Source organism: Scyliorhinus canicula, chromosome 8 (genome assembly GCF_902713615.1).
Source record: "Scyliorhinus canicula chromosome 8, sScyCan1.1, whole genome shotgun sequence".
NCBI lineage: Eukaryota > Metazoa > Chordata > Chondrichthyes > Carcharhiniformes > Scyliorhinidae > Scyliorhinus > Scyliorhinus canicula.
This window is the reverse complement of record NC_052153.1, coordinates 164,984,322-165,003,300: the sequence shown is the minus strand read 5'-3', so window position 1 is coordinate 165,003,300 and position 18,979 is coordinate 164,984,322. Positions and strand designations below refer to the sequence as shown.

The following is an 18,979-nucleotide window of genomic DNA, read 5'->3' as shown; positions in this document are numbered from 1 at the left end:
AGGAAAAGTAGGAAAAACATATGAAGCAGAGAGGCATGTACAGGACTACAGAGAGATGGCGGTGAAATTAATTTTAGACAGCGCCAGCGCATGACGAGCACAGACAAATGGACTGCAAGCTTCGATGATTTGAGGCCAGGATTCCTGATCATGGCTGCTATTCAGTCACTGCATGCTGAAAATGAACATGTGTAGATCACAAGGGAAAGGATGGTCCAGCTGAATTTTGATGGATCTCACAGTTAAATAATCAGGAACTCTTCCTTTTTGTCCTCACTCGTAGAACCAGGCCGGGTCTGAATTTCAGGTATCATGCATATCAGGTGGTTGAGTAACATGGCTGCCTGTCTGGATTGGCACTTGCGATTAACCTGTCCCAGGTTCCTGTTTAGGCCTCATCGTCTGAATGGGTTAGTTCAATGAATCCTGATAGGCAGTTCACCCTGATGACTGGGGGCAGGTTGCATAGACAAGCTGGATATTAACACCGGATAGGGAAGATAACCTCAGGGGGCAGCGTGGGGGTGTAGACGGGGGCAGAATAAGGGAGGAAGATATTTGTGGGGCTGGGATAAGAGCATTCGTGTTCCTCTTAACCCAACAAAAATCAGTACCGCGGCTGTCATAGAATCATTAACACAGGAAGAGTGTGAGAGGTGTGAAACTGGCTGTTGCTTAGCTATCACCACTGTTACAATGTCACACAAAGTTACATTATACACTAATGTCTCTGTTAATTGTAGATATCCTTGGCATGGGTCTGTCCTTTTCGCTGTTTCGGCATGTTTCTTACTTTCCTCAGTTTTGAATCATACAGAGCAGTACCAGGCCATTTGAGCCAATGGGCAATTTGCTCCAGAACAATTTCTAAGTGTGGTGGCGAGCGGGAATTGCCGCAAACTTCCCGGCGCTCAGCCCAGCGAGGCCAGCAACACAATTCAAAATTAATTGTTCCACTTGATGAGACCTCACGGGCTTCTTGCTGCAAATGAAGGCTCAGCCGCTGATCTGCCGGGACCACGCTCGCCAGCCCCCCGCTAACAAGGTGGAGTAGAACTGAAGCAGTACTTGCTCAGCCAACACCAGCAAGCTCGCAACAATGGTGCCGAGGAGACCGGGCCCAAGATCCAGGGATACAGATCTGCTAGAGGTTATTGAGGCCTGGTGGGATGACCTGTCCCGTCTCCCCCCCCCCCCCCCCCCCCCCCCCCCCCCCCCGAGGGTTCCGGAGAGTGCTGCCTTGGATGAGGTGGAAGGTGACCAGGAGGAGTGGCCTCAAGTGCTGTAAAATGGTCAACAACCTACACCGGGCAGCACGAGTGAGCAGACACGAACGCGCCCCTCCCTCACTCCCCAAGGGAGTATCCCACCCCCGAACTCCCCATGCGACCCCCAGCCCTTCCTCCACCCCCTTCCCCTTCAATCCCCCCAACCCTCTCTCCACACCCTCCCGCATATGTGGCAAATGATGTCTCCTCAGGAAAAAGCTCCCCCATAATCATCAGGAGAGGGCCCAGACTGTCGATCGAGGCGGGAATTGAACCCGGGGCCCTGGAGCCGTGAGGCAGCAGTGCTAACCACTGTGCCGCCTTGCCGCCTGACGCAGAGCCTGTGGCACAGAGGTACTTGGAGCTGCTGGAGAAGATAGGGTGCGGTCGGGACATTCAGGCGGAGATGTCAGCGACACTCCAGCAGATTCGTAGCCTCTTGGAGGAGTCCCAGAGGCTACAGGCGCAGGAGATGGCATCGGCAACACGTGGCACCGAGGCCAACACTGCAAGGGTGGCGACCGCAATGGAAAGCCTGACGTCGGCACCATGAGTGAAGGTGTCCAAGGCATCGCGCAGTCGGTGACGGCCATGGCTGAGGGTCACAGCAGAATGTTCGACTCACAGGGGGATGTTACCCAGTACCAGGCTGACCTTGATGAGATTCTGTGGGACATGTCCTGCTCTCAGATGGGCATGGCTGAAGCTCTGCGGAGCTTGTCCCAGTCACAGTTGGGTTTGCCGAGGCACTGCAGAGCATGGCCCAGTCACTGAGGAGCATCATCGAGGGCACTGACACAATGGTGCGGACCATGGGGAACTGCCAGGGCTGGCAGAGAGAGCCAGATGATGCAGGGGCACCCGGGGCTCGAACCAGCTACCCCTGCATCCCAACGTGAACTGCTGGGCCTCCTGGGTACTGACTGGCAGGAGGGGGCACTGAGGGCCAACCTGGACCCATCACATGGAGTAGCGACAGTGGTCGCCGACTCCCCTGACCTCCATCCCTCTGATGAGGCTGCACATGGGACAGGGCCGGCACGGCTGTGCATGTGCCGTCGACAAGTGAGCCGGGGCCGTCCTGCCTCAGAGTCTCAGAGGATGCCTGCCAGGGACACCGAAGGTCACGGGACGAGATGTGCATCCTGGGGAAACACCTAAATGAGCTAGGCGGGCCAAGCACATCGAGGATCACTGAGGGCACCAGGGGAGGGAGGGAGGGGGGGTGGGTGACACCATCTGGAGTGGGGGATCGTTAAACACATGAAACAACTTTTTGCACAACCATTATGACGCCTCTGTCACTTTCTTCCGCAATGTGGGCTTACCTCTGAACCCTTTGCCCATCTCTCCAGGAATCCCCCCTCCCCGTGGCACTCACCCACCCTCCGGCCATGGACATGTGCCCCATGCTCTGGTCTTTTGGATGTTACTGCTGCGTGTGTGGTCTTGCCTCCTGCAGTGTTCAGACACAGTGTTCAGGCATCAAGGTTTGATTGGAATGCGAGTCAATGACTCACACATATGGCCCACACCCACGCAAATCCACCTGGCATGACATGCCGCGAGCGGTTGCCCACCAGTTGCCCATCCCCCAATGCCCCCCACCCTCCTATGATGGTCCACCCTTGCGGAGGGTCCCGCAACCCCCAGCCGAGGGTCCCTCACCCACCTCCACTGAGCACTGGGGTGGCAATCCCAGCGCCCCCACCTCTTTGCCTGCGAGCACAGAGGGCTACTCACCTCCGTGGCTCCCCACAGAAGCCCTTCTGCCAGGTTCACGTTTTGAAAAGGAGTACTAATCAGCGCCAACATGAGCACTTGATGGGAAGGCCGCTGAATGACAGGAGGCCATTAGATATGGGGTTATTCTCGTTAATTGTATGGATTTTGGGCTTAAGTAGTGACAATTGGTTTCTATTATACAAACATCAGAATGCAACACCCTGGGCTGAATTCTCTAATTCTGGAGCTATGTTCCAATGCCGGCGTGGGAACGGTGGCGTTTTACGCCAGAACAACTGGCGCAAAACGGCCACCGATTCCCCGTTTTGCTGGGGGCTAGCAGGACGGCAGAGTAGAGCACCAGGTTCTAGCTGCCGATATGCCCCGGAGAGTTGCCGGGTCCATGGCCGCCCATGCGCACGCCGGCAGCCGCTCATGGACCCGGCCTGCGAAATAGTCTTCCCCTTCGGCCAGCTTGTGCGACCCGGAACACCCCCACAGTGCCCCCAGCCCCGAATAATGTCCCCCCCTGCCCGCGGATTGACCTGGGTCCGCAGCCGCCACGCTGAGCTCTCAACGGGTGACTCCACACACGACCCACGCCGTCGGGCACTCGGCCGGTCGGGGCGGAGCATCTGGGGGCGGGACTCAGGCAATGTCCTGAGGCTGTCGATACATGGCGCAGTGTACCCTGCGAGTACGCCGCTTTGGAGGGGGCGGAGCATCCCGAAAGCGGCACCACTCCCGGTTTGGTCAGGAACTTGCATTCTCCGGCAGTTCGGCGATTTCGGCGTCGGCGACCGGAGATTCCAGCCCTTTGGCTTTCTTAGCATGCCGGCAGTGTTCTTTTATATGGCTCACATTGGCACAATTAAAACAACCCTACATTTCTGCCTTCTACATTTGTTCTTCACAATGTTGGGGAGAGGTTTGCTCATATTTCCATTCCCTCTGTCTCCTTATTTTTTTCTGGCTGATACAAACCATTTGACCTATGCCTCCTGTTCTTCAGAAATCGGTGAGTCAATTCATTATCCTCGGCGTTAATGACAGCTGCCCTTCCTGAGGTAACCTTATATTCCTCAAGGTACATTTTTATATCATAAGGGGGGCAATTTTTGAACTCCGCTAACAAAACTAATTATCTTGTTCCATGACAGGTACACCTTATCTTGAAAGCACGTACCCCCTCAGTCAAATTTAATCTGTTTGACTCTTTCAAATTCCAGATACTTTTGCGTGGGCTTCTTACAGGGATTTCAGATTTGCTGATGATATGCCTCTGGCACAAGTTCATAGGCACTCAGGTTTCATCCTTTGTAATCAGCTGTCACTTCAGGGCCAGCGTGGAGACGCGTGGACACTGTAGCTGATCTGCTACCTTTTCGAAAGCAGTAAAGAAGGATACTACATCCCCCTCTTTGAACTTGGGAAGATGTTTGGAGAATTTTAGTACTCTGAGGCCTACTTGGGGTGTGGGGATTTGGGCTGTGATGAGGCTCGTCATGAGCTTCGATGCTCATTTGGAGAGCCGACGCCGACACGATGGGCCACATAGCCTCCTTCTACACCGTAACAGAATTGTAGAAGAATCATAGAATCCCTGCATTGCAGAAGCAGGCCATTCAGCCTATCGAGTCTGTACCTACTCTCTGAAAGAGCACCGTACGAAGGCCCACTGCCCCCCTCTAGCCCCGAAACCCTCAGGGCAAATGTTAGCATGGCCAATCCACTTAACCTGCACATCTTTGGACTGTGAGAGGAAACCGGAGCACCTGGAGGAACCCCACGCAGACACAGGGAGAATGTGCAAACTCCACACAGTCACCCAAGGCCGGAATTGAACCGGGATCCCTGGCGTTGTGAGGCAGCAGTGCTAATCGCTGTGCCACCCATTCTGTGATTCTGTGAGGGAGGTTGAGATTCCCCCAGGCAGCTGCTATTTATCTTGATTTCTCTGTGCTTGCAGCTTCAATTCCAATTTCTGCAGCTGGAAATTACTTTCTTCCCTTTCTCTCTCTTTCTGAGCTTCTCACTCAGTCTCAGCCACTAACTTGAATGGTTTCCAGTCTCCCAGGTGTGAGGAGAGCTATTCACATCTCCAGGGAAGCCACGGTGAGTTTATTTTCACCCTTGTGGAAATGTGAATTGAATTTTAAATGTTTGGATATTTCTACCTGCAATCCAATGAAGCCTTCTAGAGTTTGACCACATTGCCATTGGAAAAAGGTCACATGACTTTTGGCAGCCATCTTTAAGGTTTCATGATTTTTTTTTCCCCACAAAAATCTACAATACCACAATCTATAAATTTATGACAAGAATCTCATATTTTTCATGAACTCCTTTTGTCCTGCCACATCAAATGTTTTGTGTAGATAAACGGCCATGACCCTCGTCCTTACACGCCCTTTAAAGTTGGACAAAATGGTGGCATTATGATAGTGTCCCTGGACTAGTAATCCAGAGGCCCAGGGTAATGCTCTAGGGACCTGGGTTTGATTCCCAGCAGGGCAGATGGTGAAGTTTGAATTCAATAAAAACCTTGAATTAAACATCTAAATACCTCACAGAACAATTTCTTCCCAGTGGAAAGCAAAAAGCAGGACACAACTTTGCACCAGCGTTCTTATTTCCCCAGCTTTTACTGGCATTCCATTTGAAGGTATACAAGATGAGTTTGGACCAGCATTCTTATTTGCCCCTCTTTTCTTTTACTGTTTTTTTCCTTCTCTGTGTGCAGTAAAGCTGATTTGAATAATTCACTCAAGCTCCCACATTACTGTCAGGATCGCTGGCCACCTGCATCGAGATCTGCACATAAATCAAGCTGGAGGAAGATTTCTTTGAAGAAGAATTGTCCACCCGGAGCATATCTTTCAGTATGAATGAGATACAGTATTAGGTAGACGGAAATTTACGAAACTGCCATATAAACTCCTTTCAGGAGAAGAAGCCTAATTGGAAGAGATGAACAGCATATAATATTCAGTTTTAAAAGCAGCAAAGTTGTAACAGACAGATTCACTTGATTCACAAACTCTGGAGCACTCACTCCAGTGAACTGAATAAACCACAGATTACTGAACAGCACATTCCTAAGTTTCATCGCCATCCTGCACTGTAATTAATATGACCTTTGTAATACTGTGCTGTGATTGGAATGTGAAGGCAACAGAATTAGGTCCAACCAGGGCTTAATCAATTCAACAGGCAAGCAGAAGTTGGCCTTTGAAATACGAATGCATTTAAATGTTATCTTTCACACTGATATATATTTTGTTACACAGAAGATATTTCATAATTGGGTTTGTAACAATGGCCAGGATGTAGCGCGGATTGCCCATCAGATGGAAAGTTGATGAGCAGCCTGCCTCTGCCAGTCCCTCCAAGCCACATCTCCATTTTCCCACCTGAGCTCATGGCTGCTAGGTGAGGCTCGTCTTCCACGAGCGGCTGGCCAATCAGAGGGCCCTCAGCTCTTCAGTCCCAGGAGCGCCACTGGGGTCTAAACTTGTTGAAATTATTAAAGGTGTGGGCAGAATCTTGCTCTGGCATTAGGGGTCTCACCTGGCAGCTGCAGAGCCGGTGGAAGGCCCGCGATGCCTCTTTTTGGGAAGGCTCATCGTTCCACATCCCAGCAGTGGGCCATCTCCTGGAATCGAGATCCTTGGGGCAAATGTCCTGCTTAGTAAGAGCTGTCCCAGCCAAAGGCCTGTAGCTCTTGTGCCCAGCAATTCCACTGAGGAGGTCATGGCTACTGCTGGAAGCAGGACACGCCCCAGGCTCCCAAAGGACTCAGGAGGAAATGGTTCCCAAAGGACGTGGTTAAATAATATAGTGGAAGGTTTATTGGGGTTGGGGTCATGGGAATCGGTGCTGGGTGGGAGGAGGGGGGGGAGTTTAAAAGCAAAGGATTTCCGAGCACCCATTCCCAATGTCCTGTCCCTCGATCATGCACTGAGTGCTTTCAATGGGTGTCACAGTGGTTATCACTGCCGCCTCATTGCGCCATGGACCCTGGTTCAATTCTTGCCTCAGGTGACAGTCTGTGTGGAGTTCGTACTTCCTCCCCGTGTCTGCGTGGGTTTCCGCTGGGTGCTCAGATTTTCTCCCACAGTCCAGAGATGCGCAGGTTAGATGGATTGTCCATACACAATTGACCCTCAGTTTCCAAAGATAATCAGGTTAGGTGGGATTGTGGGGTTACGGAAATAAGGCAGGGGAGTGGGCCTGGTAGGGTGCTCTTTCAGAGGGTCAGTTCAGACTTGAAAGGTCAAATGGCCTCCTTCTGCATTGTAGGAATTCTATGGTTCTAATCAAAGGACATTCCTCCTCCCTGACATAGGCTCACCTGTTATGCATACCATATGTCAACCAACCTGTTTGCAGCAGGTTAATCCCAGTGGCAATGGGTTGAGGTCCTTAAGGCATCACTAAAGCGCTAATTAAGGGCCTCAATTGGTAATGGGGCAAGAAGGTCAAGCATGGGAGGACAAGTGGCTAGCACTGTGGCTTCACAGCGCCAGGTTCCCAGTTTCGAATCCCCACTGGGTCACTGTCTGTGTGGAGTCTGCACGTTCTCCCCATGACTGCGTGGATTTCCTCTGGGTGCTCCGGTTTCCTCCCACAGTCAAAAGACGTGCAGGTTAGGTGGATTGACCATGATAAATTGCCCTTAGTATCCAAAAAGGTTAGGAGGGGTTGTTGGGTTACAGGGGGATAGGGTGGAAGTGAGGGCTTAAGTGGGTCGGTGCAGACTCGATGGGCCGAATGGCCTCCTTCTGCACTGTATGTTCTATGTATGTATGTTCATGGGCCTTCCTGCCCAAAACTTAATTCTGGTGAAGGTGGAAAGGGCAATTGCTTCGATTGGGTAGTGGAATACCTGAATCCATTGCCTTCCCGTGTCCAGGTTCATCACCAGAGAGTGCAGGGGATTTCACCCTGTCTTCCAGTCTCAGAAAACTCCATCACAGATTCAGATTGGCCGAAAGCCTTCCTGAGAGGGAATGGTTTGCAGGTGCAGATGGACAATTCCGAAGATTCATTCCTTATTCTAATGCAAGATACCTGTAAGACCATAAGATGTAGGAACAGAAATAGGCCACTCGGCCCATCGAGTCTGCTCCATCAGTCAATGATCCTGGCTGATCTGATATAATCCTCAACTCCACTTCCCCGCCTTGTTCCCTTAACCCCCAATTCCTTTACTGATGAAAAATCTGTCTCTCTCAGCCTTGAACGACCCAGCCTCTACACAGCTCTCTGCGGTGAAGAATTCCACAGATTCACTGCTCTCTGAGAAGAAATTCCTCCTCATTTCTGTCTTCAATAGGCAACCCTTATTCTGAGATTAAACTCACTGATACTAGACTCTCCCACTTGAGGAAACATCCTCTCAGCATATACCCTGTCAAACCCCCTGAGAATCCCATGTTTCAATAAGATTGTCTCTCATTAATCTCGAGTGAGTGAAGGTGCAATCTACTGAACCTCTCCCCGAAGAAAATCCCTCTTTACCGAGGATCAACCTCGTGAACTCTGGACTTCCTTCAATGCCAGTGGGCTGGATTCTCCGTTTCACAATGCCGGAAGTGCGATTCCCGATCGGACGGAGAATGCAGCGTCAGGTAAAAAAACGGATTGGTGTTCCGATGCTCCAGTCCCCCTCTGGTTTTGGCATCGAGGTTCGTGCCCCATGTCAGCAGAAGGATGCAAATGGTCATTAAAACCCATTTGCATTCTATTAATGTGCCGGGCAACATATTCTCCAGGCCTGCGTGATTCTCTGGTCCTCTGGGCCGGGATTCACATGGGCGGGAATTGGTGCAGGTATTTACAAACATGGCCCTGACAAGGTGGACCTCACTGAGGCAGTGATTAAAAATTACTGCTTTAAAACTCACCTGGGCAATACCCCTGCTCCCTTCATCTTCCTTTGCGATTAAGTGATGTTCAAGTACCCAGCTGTGAAACTAACTAGTTAAGTTCTTTACATGCTCTCCCTTCCTCCATTTCTCTGCAGAAAGCAGGAAACTGTCTCTGATGTGGCCCAGGAGCTGTCAATTATAGCTAGATGTTTATAACCGGTTGTGGTTAGTTTCACAGCTGGATACTTCAATGCCACTCAAGAGAAAATTATCCAGTCAGCTGGTGTGTGGTGGAAGCTGTCAATCACAGCCTAGTTAAAGCAATTACACACAGATATATAGAAAGGCTTGCAGTTAATACATTATGAGGGGGTTTAAACACAGTTGACTGTTTTTCTATTTCCAGGAATTGACAGGATCTGCTTTCTCTGCATGAGCCAGCAGATGTATTGCACAGGTGAGTTTTAAAGCTGTCATTTTATTCACTGCCTCGGTTTGGACTGCTCTCTAGCTTTGAGGCAGGGGTCACTCTTATGGGGAGCCTCCAGTCAGGGTTTTTATTGGGAGTCTCCAACCAGGGGTATCTGTAATAGGGAGTCTCTGGTGGGGCTGTCTGTAACTGGGGGGGTCATTGGAGAGTCACGTCACCCTCATAATGTGGGAGCGGGTGACCCAGAAATTCCATGGGGGGGGTGCTGAATTTCCTTTTAAATAAATGGCAACATTCTAAATGGCTAAAAAGTAAGGTTAAGGAGGGGGTTGTTGGGTTACGGGTATGGGGTGGATACGTGGGTTTGAGTGGGGTGATCATTGCTCGGCACAACATCGAGGGCTGAAGGGCCTGTTCTGTGCTGTACTGTTCTATGTTCTATTCTATATGTCTTCCCAATTGCCTGGTAAGCTTGCATGCTAGCTTTTTGTGATTTATACACAAGGATCCCCAAATCCCCGTGTGGTGATGTGCATCACTGTAAATACACAAGGGGTTAATGTAAATACACATAGACTAGCTAGACACTAGAGGGATCACCAGAGAAATGACACACAGACACTCAATCATTAGATCAGTAAGATAGGACACGACCAATGGGCATTCACGGTATACACAGAGGTGACACCACCACAGGAGGGCATTATACCAACCCATATATAAAGGACACAACACACATGATCTTCCTCTTTCCAGTGGAGACAGTCAGTGAGTAGAGACACAGGGTTGATTCAATATCACTCCCACCACATGAATTGTAGCAGACTGGTTAGTCAGTCTGAGTAGCTATAGAAGGTTTAACAGTAGTGGCGAACCCGAGTAGGAGAAGTGTAAATAGTTTAATAAACATATTGAAGTTATCTCCACGTCTGAACCTTCCTTTGTCAAGTGCACCACAAGGAAGCTGCTTATGCTACGCCTAGAGCATAAAAAGACACCCTGTGCTGCAGTTTTCTGCAGTCTTTCTCCATTTAAATAATATTCAGCTCCTTTATTCTTCCTACCAAAGTGCATAAATTCACATTTTCCTACAGTATATTCCATCTGTCAAGTTTCTGCCCACTTCCCTAATCTGTCTATTTCCCTCTGTTGTCTCTTTGTGTTACCCTCACCACTTGCCTTCCCACCTATTTTTGTGTCATTTGCAAACTTGGCAATAGTACATTCACTCATTTAAGTTATTAATATATATTGTGAATAATTGTGGCCCCAGCACTGATCCTTGTGGCATTCCACTAGTTACAGGTTGCCAACCTGAAAATACTCCTCTTATCCCAACCTTCTATCAGTTAGTAAATCCTCTATCTATGCTAATATACTACCCCCAAAACGATGTGTTCTTATCTTATTAAGTAGCCTTTTGTGTGGTACCTTATGGAATTCTTTTTGGAAATCCATGTATATCACATCTACTGGTTCCACTTTATCTACCCCGTTCGTGACCACCTCAAAAAATTCTCATAAATTTGTCAGGTGTGATTTCCCCTTCATTTGCCCTGCTATTACATCCTTCCTAATTGACTCTAATGTTTTCCCATGGCAGAAGTTAAGCTAGCTGGCCTATAGTTACTTATTTTTGTCTCCCTACTTTTCTGAATGAAGGTGTCACATTAGGTAGTTTTTCAATCATCTGAGACTTTTCCAGAATGTAAGGATTCTTGGAAGATTATTTCCAATGCATCCTCTATCTCTGTAGCTACTTCCTTTAATATCGTGGGATCTAGCCCATCAGGTCCAGGGGACTTATCAGCCTTTAGCTCCATTTGTTTCCCTAGTGCTTTTTCCTCTAGTGATTGTATTTATTTCCTCTCCCCCGTCTGCCCCTTGATTATTTATTTTTGAAATGTTATTTGTATCTTCCACCGTGAATACTGAAGCAAAGCATTTATTTAACTCTTCTGGATTGGATTGGATTGGATTTGTTTATTGTCACGTGTACCGAGGTGCAGTGAAAAGTATTTTTCTGCAAGCAGCTCAACAGATCATTCAGTACATGGGAAGAAAAGGGAATTAAACAGAATTCAAGAAAATACATGAGAATACATGATAGGGAAACACAATACAGTATATACAATGCGCAAGAGAAGATAAAAGAGAGAGGTTAGTAATAATGTTAGCTTTAGAATTAATTTTTAAAAGGTTAGAACGAGTATAAATAAAGTTAAAAGTGGATCTGTTGGGGAGAGCTCGCAGAGAGTCGCCTCACTCCGGCGCCATCATCTTGGCCCTTTCCTGATTCCCAATTATTATTTCCTCAGTCTCATTCTCTAAGGAGCCTATATTCAACTTGGCCTCTCTCTTCCTTTTAATATATTTAAAGAGGCTCTTGCTGTCCGTTTTTACTTGCCAGTTTATCCTCATGGTTTATCTTCTCCCATTTTATTACTATTTTGGTCATCCTTTGTTGGTTTTTAAAACACTCCCAGTCCTCTGGCTTATCACTAATCTTTGCCACACTATATGTTTTGTCTTTCAGTTTATCCTACCCTTCACTTCCTTGGTTAACCTTAGTTGATTTATCCCCTTCCTAGAATCCTTCTTCCTCACTGTGATATATTTTTGTTACAAGTCATGAGCTATTTTCAGAAACATCTGCCATTGCTGATCAACCATCTTTCCTGCTAAACTCTTTTCCCAGTCCACTCCAGCCGACTCTGCCCTCATTCTTTTAGAATTACCCTTATTTAAGTGTAGCACAGTTGTTTCTGACCCAGGTTTCTCACTCTCAAATTGAATGCTAAATTCGACCAAGGTACGGTCACTGCTTCCTGGGGGATCTTTTACTCTCTTGGAGTTTACCTCTTGGAATTCACATATCCGTATCAGGAGCAACTGGAAGTATGTTTAGAGGATGGGGCTCTTTATTATTATTTCCATTTCTATCTGAGCTACCTGGAACCAGTGTGGGAGAGGCTGTGATTAAATTCAACAAAGTTGTAAATGAAGCAAGTCAGTGAATGAGTTCTCTATTGATTTGCTACAATAGGAAGAATAGACAGAATAGGGCTTTAAGGTTGGAAATTAATTCCATATATATATGTGTGTGTGTGGGTACATATATTTACGTATATAGATTCTGAAAAGAACTAAGCCAACTTGAATCTAGAATGAACTTTCCTGAATATCTGTCTGCACCTATGCCACGGCCTTGGAGAAGGTTCAGAGGAGATTTATAAGCATGTTCCCAAGGTTGATTATTTCAGTTGTCTCGAGAAATTAGGGGAACTAGGATTTTTCAACTTACAGCAATGAGGTTTAGAGGAAATCTAATATAGTGTTCAAAAGAAAGGTTTTGATAGAATAGATTGGAAAACAGTTTCCAGCGACAAGGGGGGGGGGGGGGGGGGGGGGGGGGGGGTTAGTAACTAGAAGATACATATTTAAAGTAATTAATGAGGAAAGTCAGGGAGGAGATTTATTTTTTACTCAGTGAGTTGTGTTGATTTTGGTCTGCCTGAAAGGCAGGTGGAAGCAGATTCAATAACTTTCAAAAGGTAACAGTTGAAACAGAAATATTTGCAGGACTTATGGGAAAGAGCAAGGCAGCGGGGCTAATTGGATAGCTTAATCACAGGCAGGTTGGGACAAATGGGGCGAAATTCTCCGGTCGTCGACGCCGAAATCGCATTTGGCGATCAGCCGGAGAATACCCGTTTCCGCCTAAATCAGGGGAGAAGCTGTTCCACCCCCTCTTAAGCGGTGTACTTACAGAGTACACTATGCGCCGTATCGAAGGCCTCAGGACGTTGCCTGAGGCCCACCCCCCCCCCCCCCCCCGATGCTCCGTCCCCGACTGCCCGAGTTCCCGATGGCGTTGGTCACGTGTGCTCTCATCCGTCGGGAACTCGGTGTGGCGGCTGTGGACTCAGTCCAGCGCTGCCACAGTTGGGGGAGGGCTGATCCGCGGGCAGGGGGGACTTTGTCAGGGGCTGGGGGCACTGTTGGGGGGTGGTCCGGGGCTCGCAGGCCGGCCAAGGGGGGACACTATTTTGTTGGCCGGATCCGCGCAAGGCCGCAGCCATGTTGTGCGGCACGGCCGCTACAGGCACGGCACGGACCGGCAATTCTCCGGGCCATTCGGCAGCTGGGGCCAGGTGCTCTACGCTGTCAGCATGCTAACCCCCAGCTACATGGAGGATCGGTGGCCGTTTTGCGCCGAATTTATGGTCGTAAAACTGTTCCCACGCCGGCGTGAGGACATAGCCTCAGAATTGGAGAATCCAGCCCTTGGTCTCTCGCTGTGCTGTAAGGTGCAATATGATTTGCTACCTCTCGGATCAGGGCCACTTTCTCCTCTTCGCCCTACCTTTTCTTGATGGCCTTTCTTTGAATCCTGGAATTTAAAACATGGTGGCACAACGGGCGGCACAGTGGTTAGCACTGCTACCTCACAGCGCCAAGGACCCGGGTTCAATTCTGGCCTTCGGTGACTGTGTGGAGTTTGCACTTTATCCCCGTGTCTGCGAGGGCTTTCCTCCCACTGTCCAACAAAATGCTGTTTAGGGGGCACCTCCCAGGGCACAATCCACCATCCCCCCCCCCCCCCAAGAACCCTGGAGGCCGCCCGCGCCGCACGTCCCGCCGATAAGGACCTACTCCAATTTACAACGGCGGGACTTTGGCCCATCACGGGCCAGAGAATTCAGGCGGCCCCGGGGCCCATTGAGTCGCCCTGGTCCCCGTCATTCTCCGAGGCGGGCGGCGCGATTCACGCCGGGGCGATTTTTGGGGGTCCGGAGAATTCGGAGGATGCCGGAGGTGGGATTCACACCGACCTCCGGCGATTCTCCGAACCGGCGGGGGGTCGGAGAATCCCACCCGTCATCTTTACTAATTACAGGAAGCTGAGGTAAATTTTCTCCTGCTCATTTTCTCTGTTCACTCCCTTCAGGGAAATGGGCCACGCAGCTGAATCAGTTTCTTTCTCTCAAAGCTGACGATAGAAAAGAAATAAACCAGATTTACGATTTGAGGCTATTTTAATAATATCCCTTTTAATTTGCCTGATTACCTGGAGATGAAAAGCGCCAGAGTGAATATTCATCGCTCCCAAGAGTCTCTTCTTTGTATCTTGCAAAAATAGGTCAACAATGGATGTTTTGCAGCCCAGACTGGTGTTGTGTGGCTGAACTCACAAGTCTGGGGCTGGTTATCAGGGGCTGCACCAGTTGCTGTTCTCGCCAATTTGCTCAGGGTCAATTATTTCCGCTGATTTCATGATTTATAGAAGCCGAAAAAATGTAAATAGAGGATTAATCTGTGACATTTGTTCTGTAATGCAGAATACAGTTACCACAAGAATGCTGCCTTCTCGGAGAAATTCTCACTCAGAAATGTGATCAGCTTGAATTCTCTTTTTGCTTTCCTTAGTATTTTAAGCCTAAAGGATCAAATTATTTTTTATTATGTTAAATCTCTGAAATACAAGCTGTGGGTTAGTCAGTCCCATATTTTTTGTCACAACTTCCTTTTGTGCAGTGACAGTAGGCAGAGTTGTGTGTTTTTTTTTTGCTATTTCCTTGCAGTAAATACTTTATAATAGCCTCAAGATAAATAGGGTGCTTCAGCTCAAATTCTGTTCCGTGCTGAGGATCTGAATTATTTAACCGCTGTGCCGATGACTGGAATATGTGCTGCTGTTCCTCACACTGGATTATCTAGCATTTGTTACTGAAAGAATACTTGTGTTATACCTTCAGGTGCCAATGTCCCCAAGACTAGATAATGTATAATAATCCAGTTGGATGCTGGGGTTGGCTGGGGGGTGGGGGGGGGTGGGGGGGTGAATGCAGTAGCATCCTGTCGAAAGTATCATGCTAGGATTAAAGTATGCCTGCAGGACAACTGCATTCTCGAGTCCGACAGTTGCAACGATAAGACTTTACAGCTGGTCGAATTGACCCTAAAAATGAAGCCTGCGACAATTTTTCTTTCGATATCACACCACGACTTTGACCAATTTGATTAATGTGGATTCAGTCAGGCAGAAGGCCACCCTACATATCTACTAATCCCTCTCCCATTTCATTTTTCTGCGGCTTCCCTCCAACTCTTGCCGTTGCTAATTCCATCCAACTATCTCCACGTAGACTCAGCCGCCTCCTCATCACCCACCCTAAAGAGCTGTGAGTGTTTTTATCTGCTGGGGAAGGGGCACCAACCTTGCGTTTTCCCCTCACCAACTGCCCTCGCTTAATGCGGTGTCTGGTTGCTGTCTTCCTGCCTGAGGGAGGCTAATCTTGAAAAGTACCTCTCTAATGCTTTTACTCCTCTGTTCCTGTTGACAGCCGCCTCTGTTATGTGTGAAGCATGGTGCTGAGGTAGATAAGTAGTTGTGCACACACATGTTAAAAGTGCCCTTTCTTCCAACAATCTCTCTCTTCACAAGGCAAATGTCCCACCAGACAATCTGAACACCACTGGCACACATTTAATATAGATGGCGGTCAGTAAAAGGGGGTTGATTTATCATTCAGGTTCGCAGTGGCCTTTTTTGTTACCAATTCTATTTGCTATGCAGCCTAGCAATGCAATTTAGGTTGAAAATTCTGAATGTACGTAAATCACATTTGAAGGTGGTTCTGACCACTCTCTTTCCTTTCACTTACCGAAGAGAATCAGTGTGTACTAAGCCTATGTAGAATACGCTGGCCACAGTACAGCAAGTTTACATGTTTTCTTTCCCTGAAGCCAATGGCTTTCACCAGTGACATTGATGTTATTGTAAAGTGTGATCAACATTTTTGTAGATTATAGTTCATTCAATACTCCTTCATTTCCTCAAAAACGAATCAACCTAAATTCCAGAACTTTATCCAGGTCTTGCTGCCCCACAGCAAAGAAAGAAAGTATTTGCACTTATTTAGCATCTTTCTGATCTTCAGGACATCTCAAAGTACTTGACAGCCAAAGAAGTGCATCACATCATGTATTTCTCAGGGTAGAGTCTAGGCCCAACCATCTTCAGCTGCTTAATCAATGACCTTACTTCCATAACTAGCCAGAGTGAAGAATATTCACTGATGATTGCATAATGTTCAACTCTATTTGTGACTCCTCAGATACTGAAACAGTCACTGTCCAAATGCAACAAAACCTGAACAATATCCAGGCTTGCGCTGATAAGTGGTCAGTAGTATTTACATCACACAAGTTCCAGGCAATGACCGCCTTCAACAAGGGAGGATTTAATCATATTTCCCCATGATATTCAATGGCACTGCAATCGCTGAATTCAACATCTTGGGGTTTACCAAAACTGAATTGGACCAGCCATATAAATATTGTGGCCACAAGAGCAGGTCAGAAACTGCAAATTCTGTAGTGAGTAACTCGCCTCCTTACTCCCCAGAGTGTGGCCACTATCTACAGGTCAGGAATATGGTGGAATATTTGCCTGGGCAATTGCAACTCCCATAGCACTCAAGAAGCTCAACAACATCCAGGACAAAGTAGCCCGTTCGATCCACCACTTCTTTAAGCTTTCACACAACCATAGCAACGTACATCGTATGCACCATCTACAAGATGCACTGCAGCCACTCGCCAAACCTCATTCAACACCACTTTCCAAACTCACGACCTCTACCACCTAGAAGGACAAGAGCAGCAGACTCATGGAGACATCACCACCTGCAAGTTCCCCTCAAAGCCACACATGATCCTGGCTTGTAACTATATTGCTATTTCTTCACTGTTGCTGGATCAAAACCCTGGAAATGCCTTCTAAACAGCGCTGTTGGTGAGACGGACACCTCACCACCACATTCTCGACGGCAGGTAAAGATGGGAAACAAATGCTGGCCTTGCCAGCAATGTTCACATCCTGGCTACCTGAATTGTCACAGCGTGCCCTTGCCTAATATCTACACATACACATTTTGCAGCAGGGATTCCTTGATAGCAATTAAAAGCTCATTTATTGTTCTCCACTTGAAATCAGAGACACTGATACAGATTGCAATGCTTCAAGTATTGCCCCTGGAGGCATCAGTTAACAGCCCAGACCCACTCTGCTGTCTGTGCCTCAGAATTAAAATGAGCAGTGAGTTTCCTTATGGATATCATTAATTAATGATTTATAGCTGTTAAGGGTCACGTCTGATGAAGATGAGTTGTATGATGGGAAGAGTGCTGGGGAGGGGGTTAAATTAGAGATAGCCCTTGATACCGACTGCACTTTTTAACTCGCATGTTTGTGCAATCAGGTACAATGTCATAATTGGTCAGCCCACCACCTCCTTGTAGAAACAAGATTTTGGTCGGATTCAGTCCAAGGATAGTGCACTGAGACTGGAGCTGAAAGAGCCCAGGTATCTTATGCACCAACCCCACACTCACCTCCTGCCCAAAAATTGAAATCACGGATTTCATTTCTGGTAAACCTCTGCAAACAGAGGCCTGTCTTTAGTGGGTGTTGACTGAATTATTCTTGGACAACCAAAAATAATATCGACCTCAGAACTAAACAATGATGTTCTCACGAAGTGCCCCTCGTGTGTGATATCCCCAGGATTGGACCACTTGCTGCTTATCGATTGCATTCTTCAACGATGTGCTCAGGATCACTGGACGTTGCCCGGTCACATGTAATATGCGTAAAATGTTGCCACAACTGTCTTTCAAAATAAATCTGTGCTATCAATAGTTCGACCTTTGATCTTCGAAAGTGGTTGGTAATCTCGGTGCTGATGTGCCGTCGTCAAGCCCACAGCAAGAGCTTTTTGAAGAGCCTTTGGAAACCTCATTTGATGTGTCAAGCAGCCTACAGTGGTGCCATTGCAATTACATCACTCTCAAACTTTAATATTTTCTGATAGATAAAAGGCAAAAAAATCAAAGGGACACAAAAACGTAAGCCTTTTCTCATGACCAACTTAAAAATGGCCTGTCATGTTTGTTTAAGCGATAGTACTGTAGCACCGTGCCATGGAATAACGATCTGAATCACAATTCAACGTTTTTCAGAAACACTCTTGCTGCGCTACAAAATTGAAAATGACACAAAACTCTTTGAGATGCAATTTTAAAAAAAAAAATGCCTTTTCATTGTAAAATATCGTTATTGAGCTTGTAAATGGTGAGATCTTGACAATGTGACTGTTCTGTACCTCCTGACCCACAATTTTCAGAAAGGCCTTCATTTTAATGGGGCAATTGGACATATCTGGGAATGTGTAAGTTACTTCGAGTCAAACATACAATACGGCCGTGAATTATAAAGCACTGTGAATCCTTGTGGAAAACCATCCCATCACCTCAAGGAGCCGAAGCTAATATCCGATTGATGTGGTGAAAATCTTTTCCTCATGCCATTAAGAGTCAGAACTGAAATGCGTCTGGATGCTCTCAGCTTGATTGCTGGTGAGACCAGTCTGGGGTATCAGCCCACTCAGTCTGAGGCGATAATTATCACTTTAACTCAAAAACCACCAGGATAGTTGGTATGGGAAACAGAAATCACATGCTGATGCCAAAGGGAGTGTTCCTTTCCGGGTTTGTTTGTGCTCATTGTAAGGGCAGTGTGCAGTACTGGGCCTCAACCTGGCAAATTTAAGCCAGGGCCCTCAGTATGAAGCCAAGACAGACATCCGCCTTCAATCCCATCAATTTTCCGAGCACCA

The 18,979-nt window shown here is 47.6% G+C and overlaps 1 protein-coding gene and 1 long non-coding RNA gene across 2 annotated transcripts in view; one reads left to right on the top strand and one right to left on the bottom strand.

The window, feature by feature from the left end:
- Window positions 1-18,979, bottom strand: part of sorbs2b (sorbin and SH3 domain containing 2b) — a 531,274-nt gene that overhangs the window by 372,553 nt on the left and 139,742 nt on the right. The gene's annotated exons all lie outside the window — the stretch shown is intronic.
- Window positions 1-18,979, top strand: part of LOC119970660 — a 74,871-nt gene that overhangs the window by 12,250 nt on the left and 43,642 nt on the right. The window contains exon 2 of the long non-coding RNA XR_005461653.1: window positions 9,273-9,323. This is a non-coding gene — a long non-coding RNA (uncharacterized LOC119970660). The remainder of the gene's footprint in view (window positions 1-9,272; window positions 9,324-18,979) is intronic.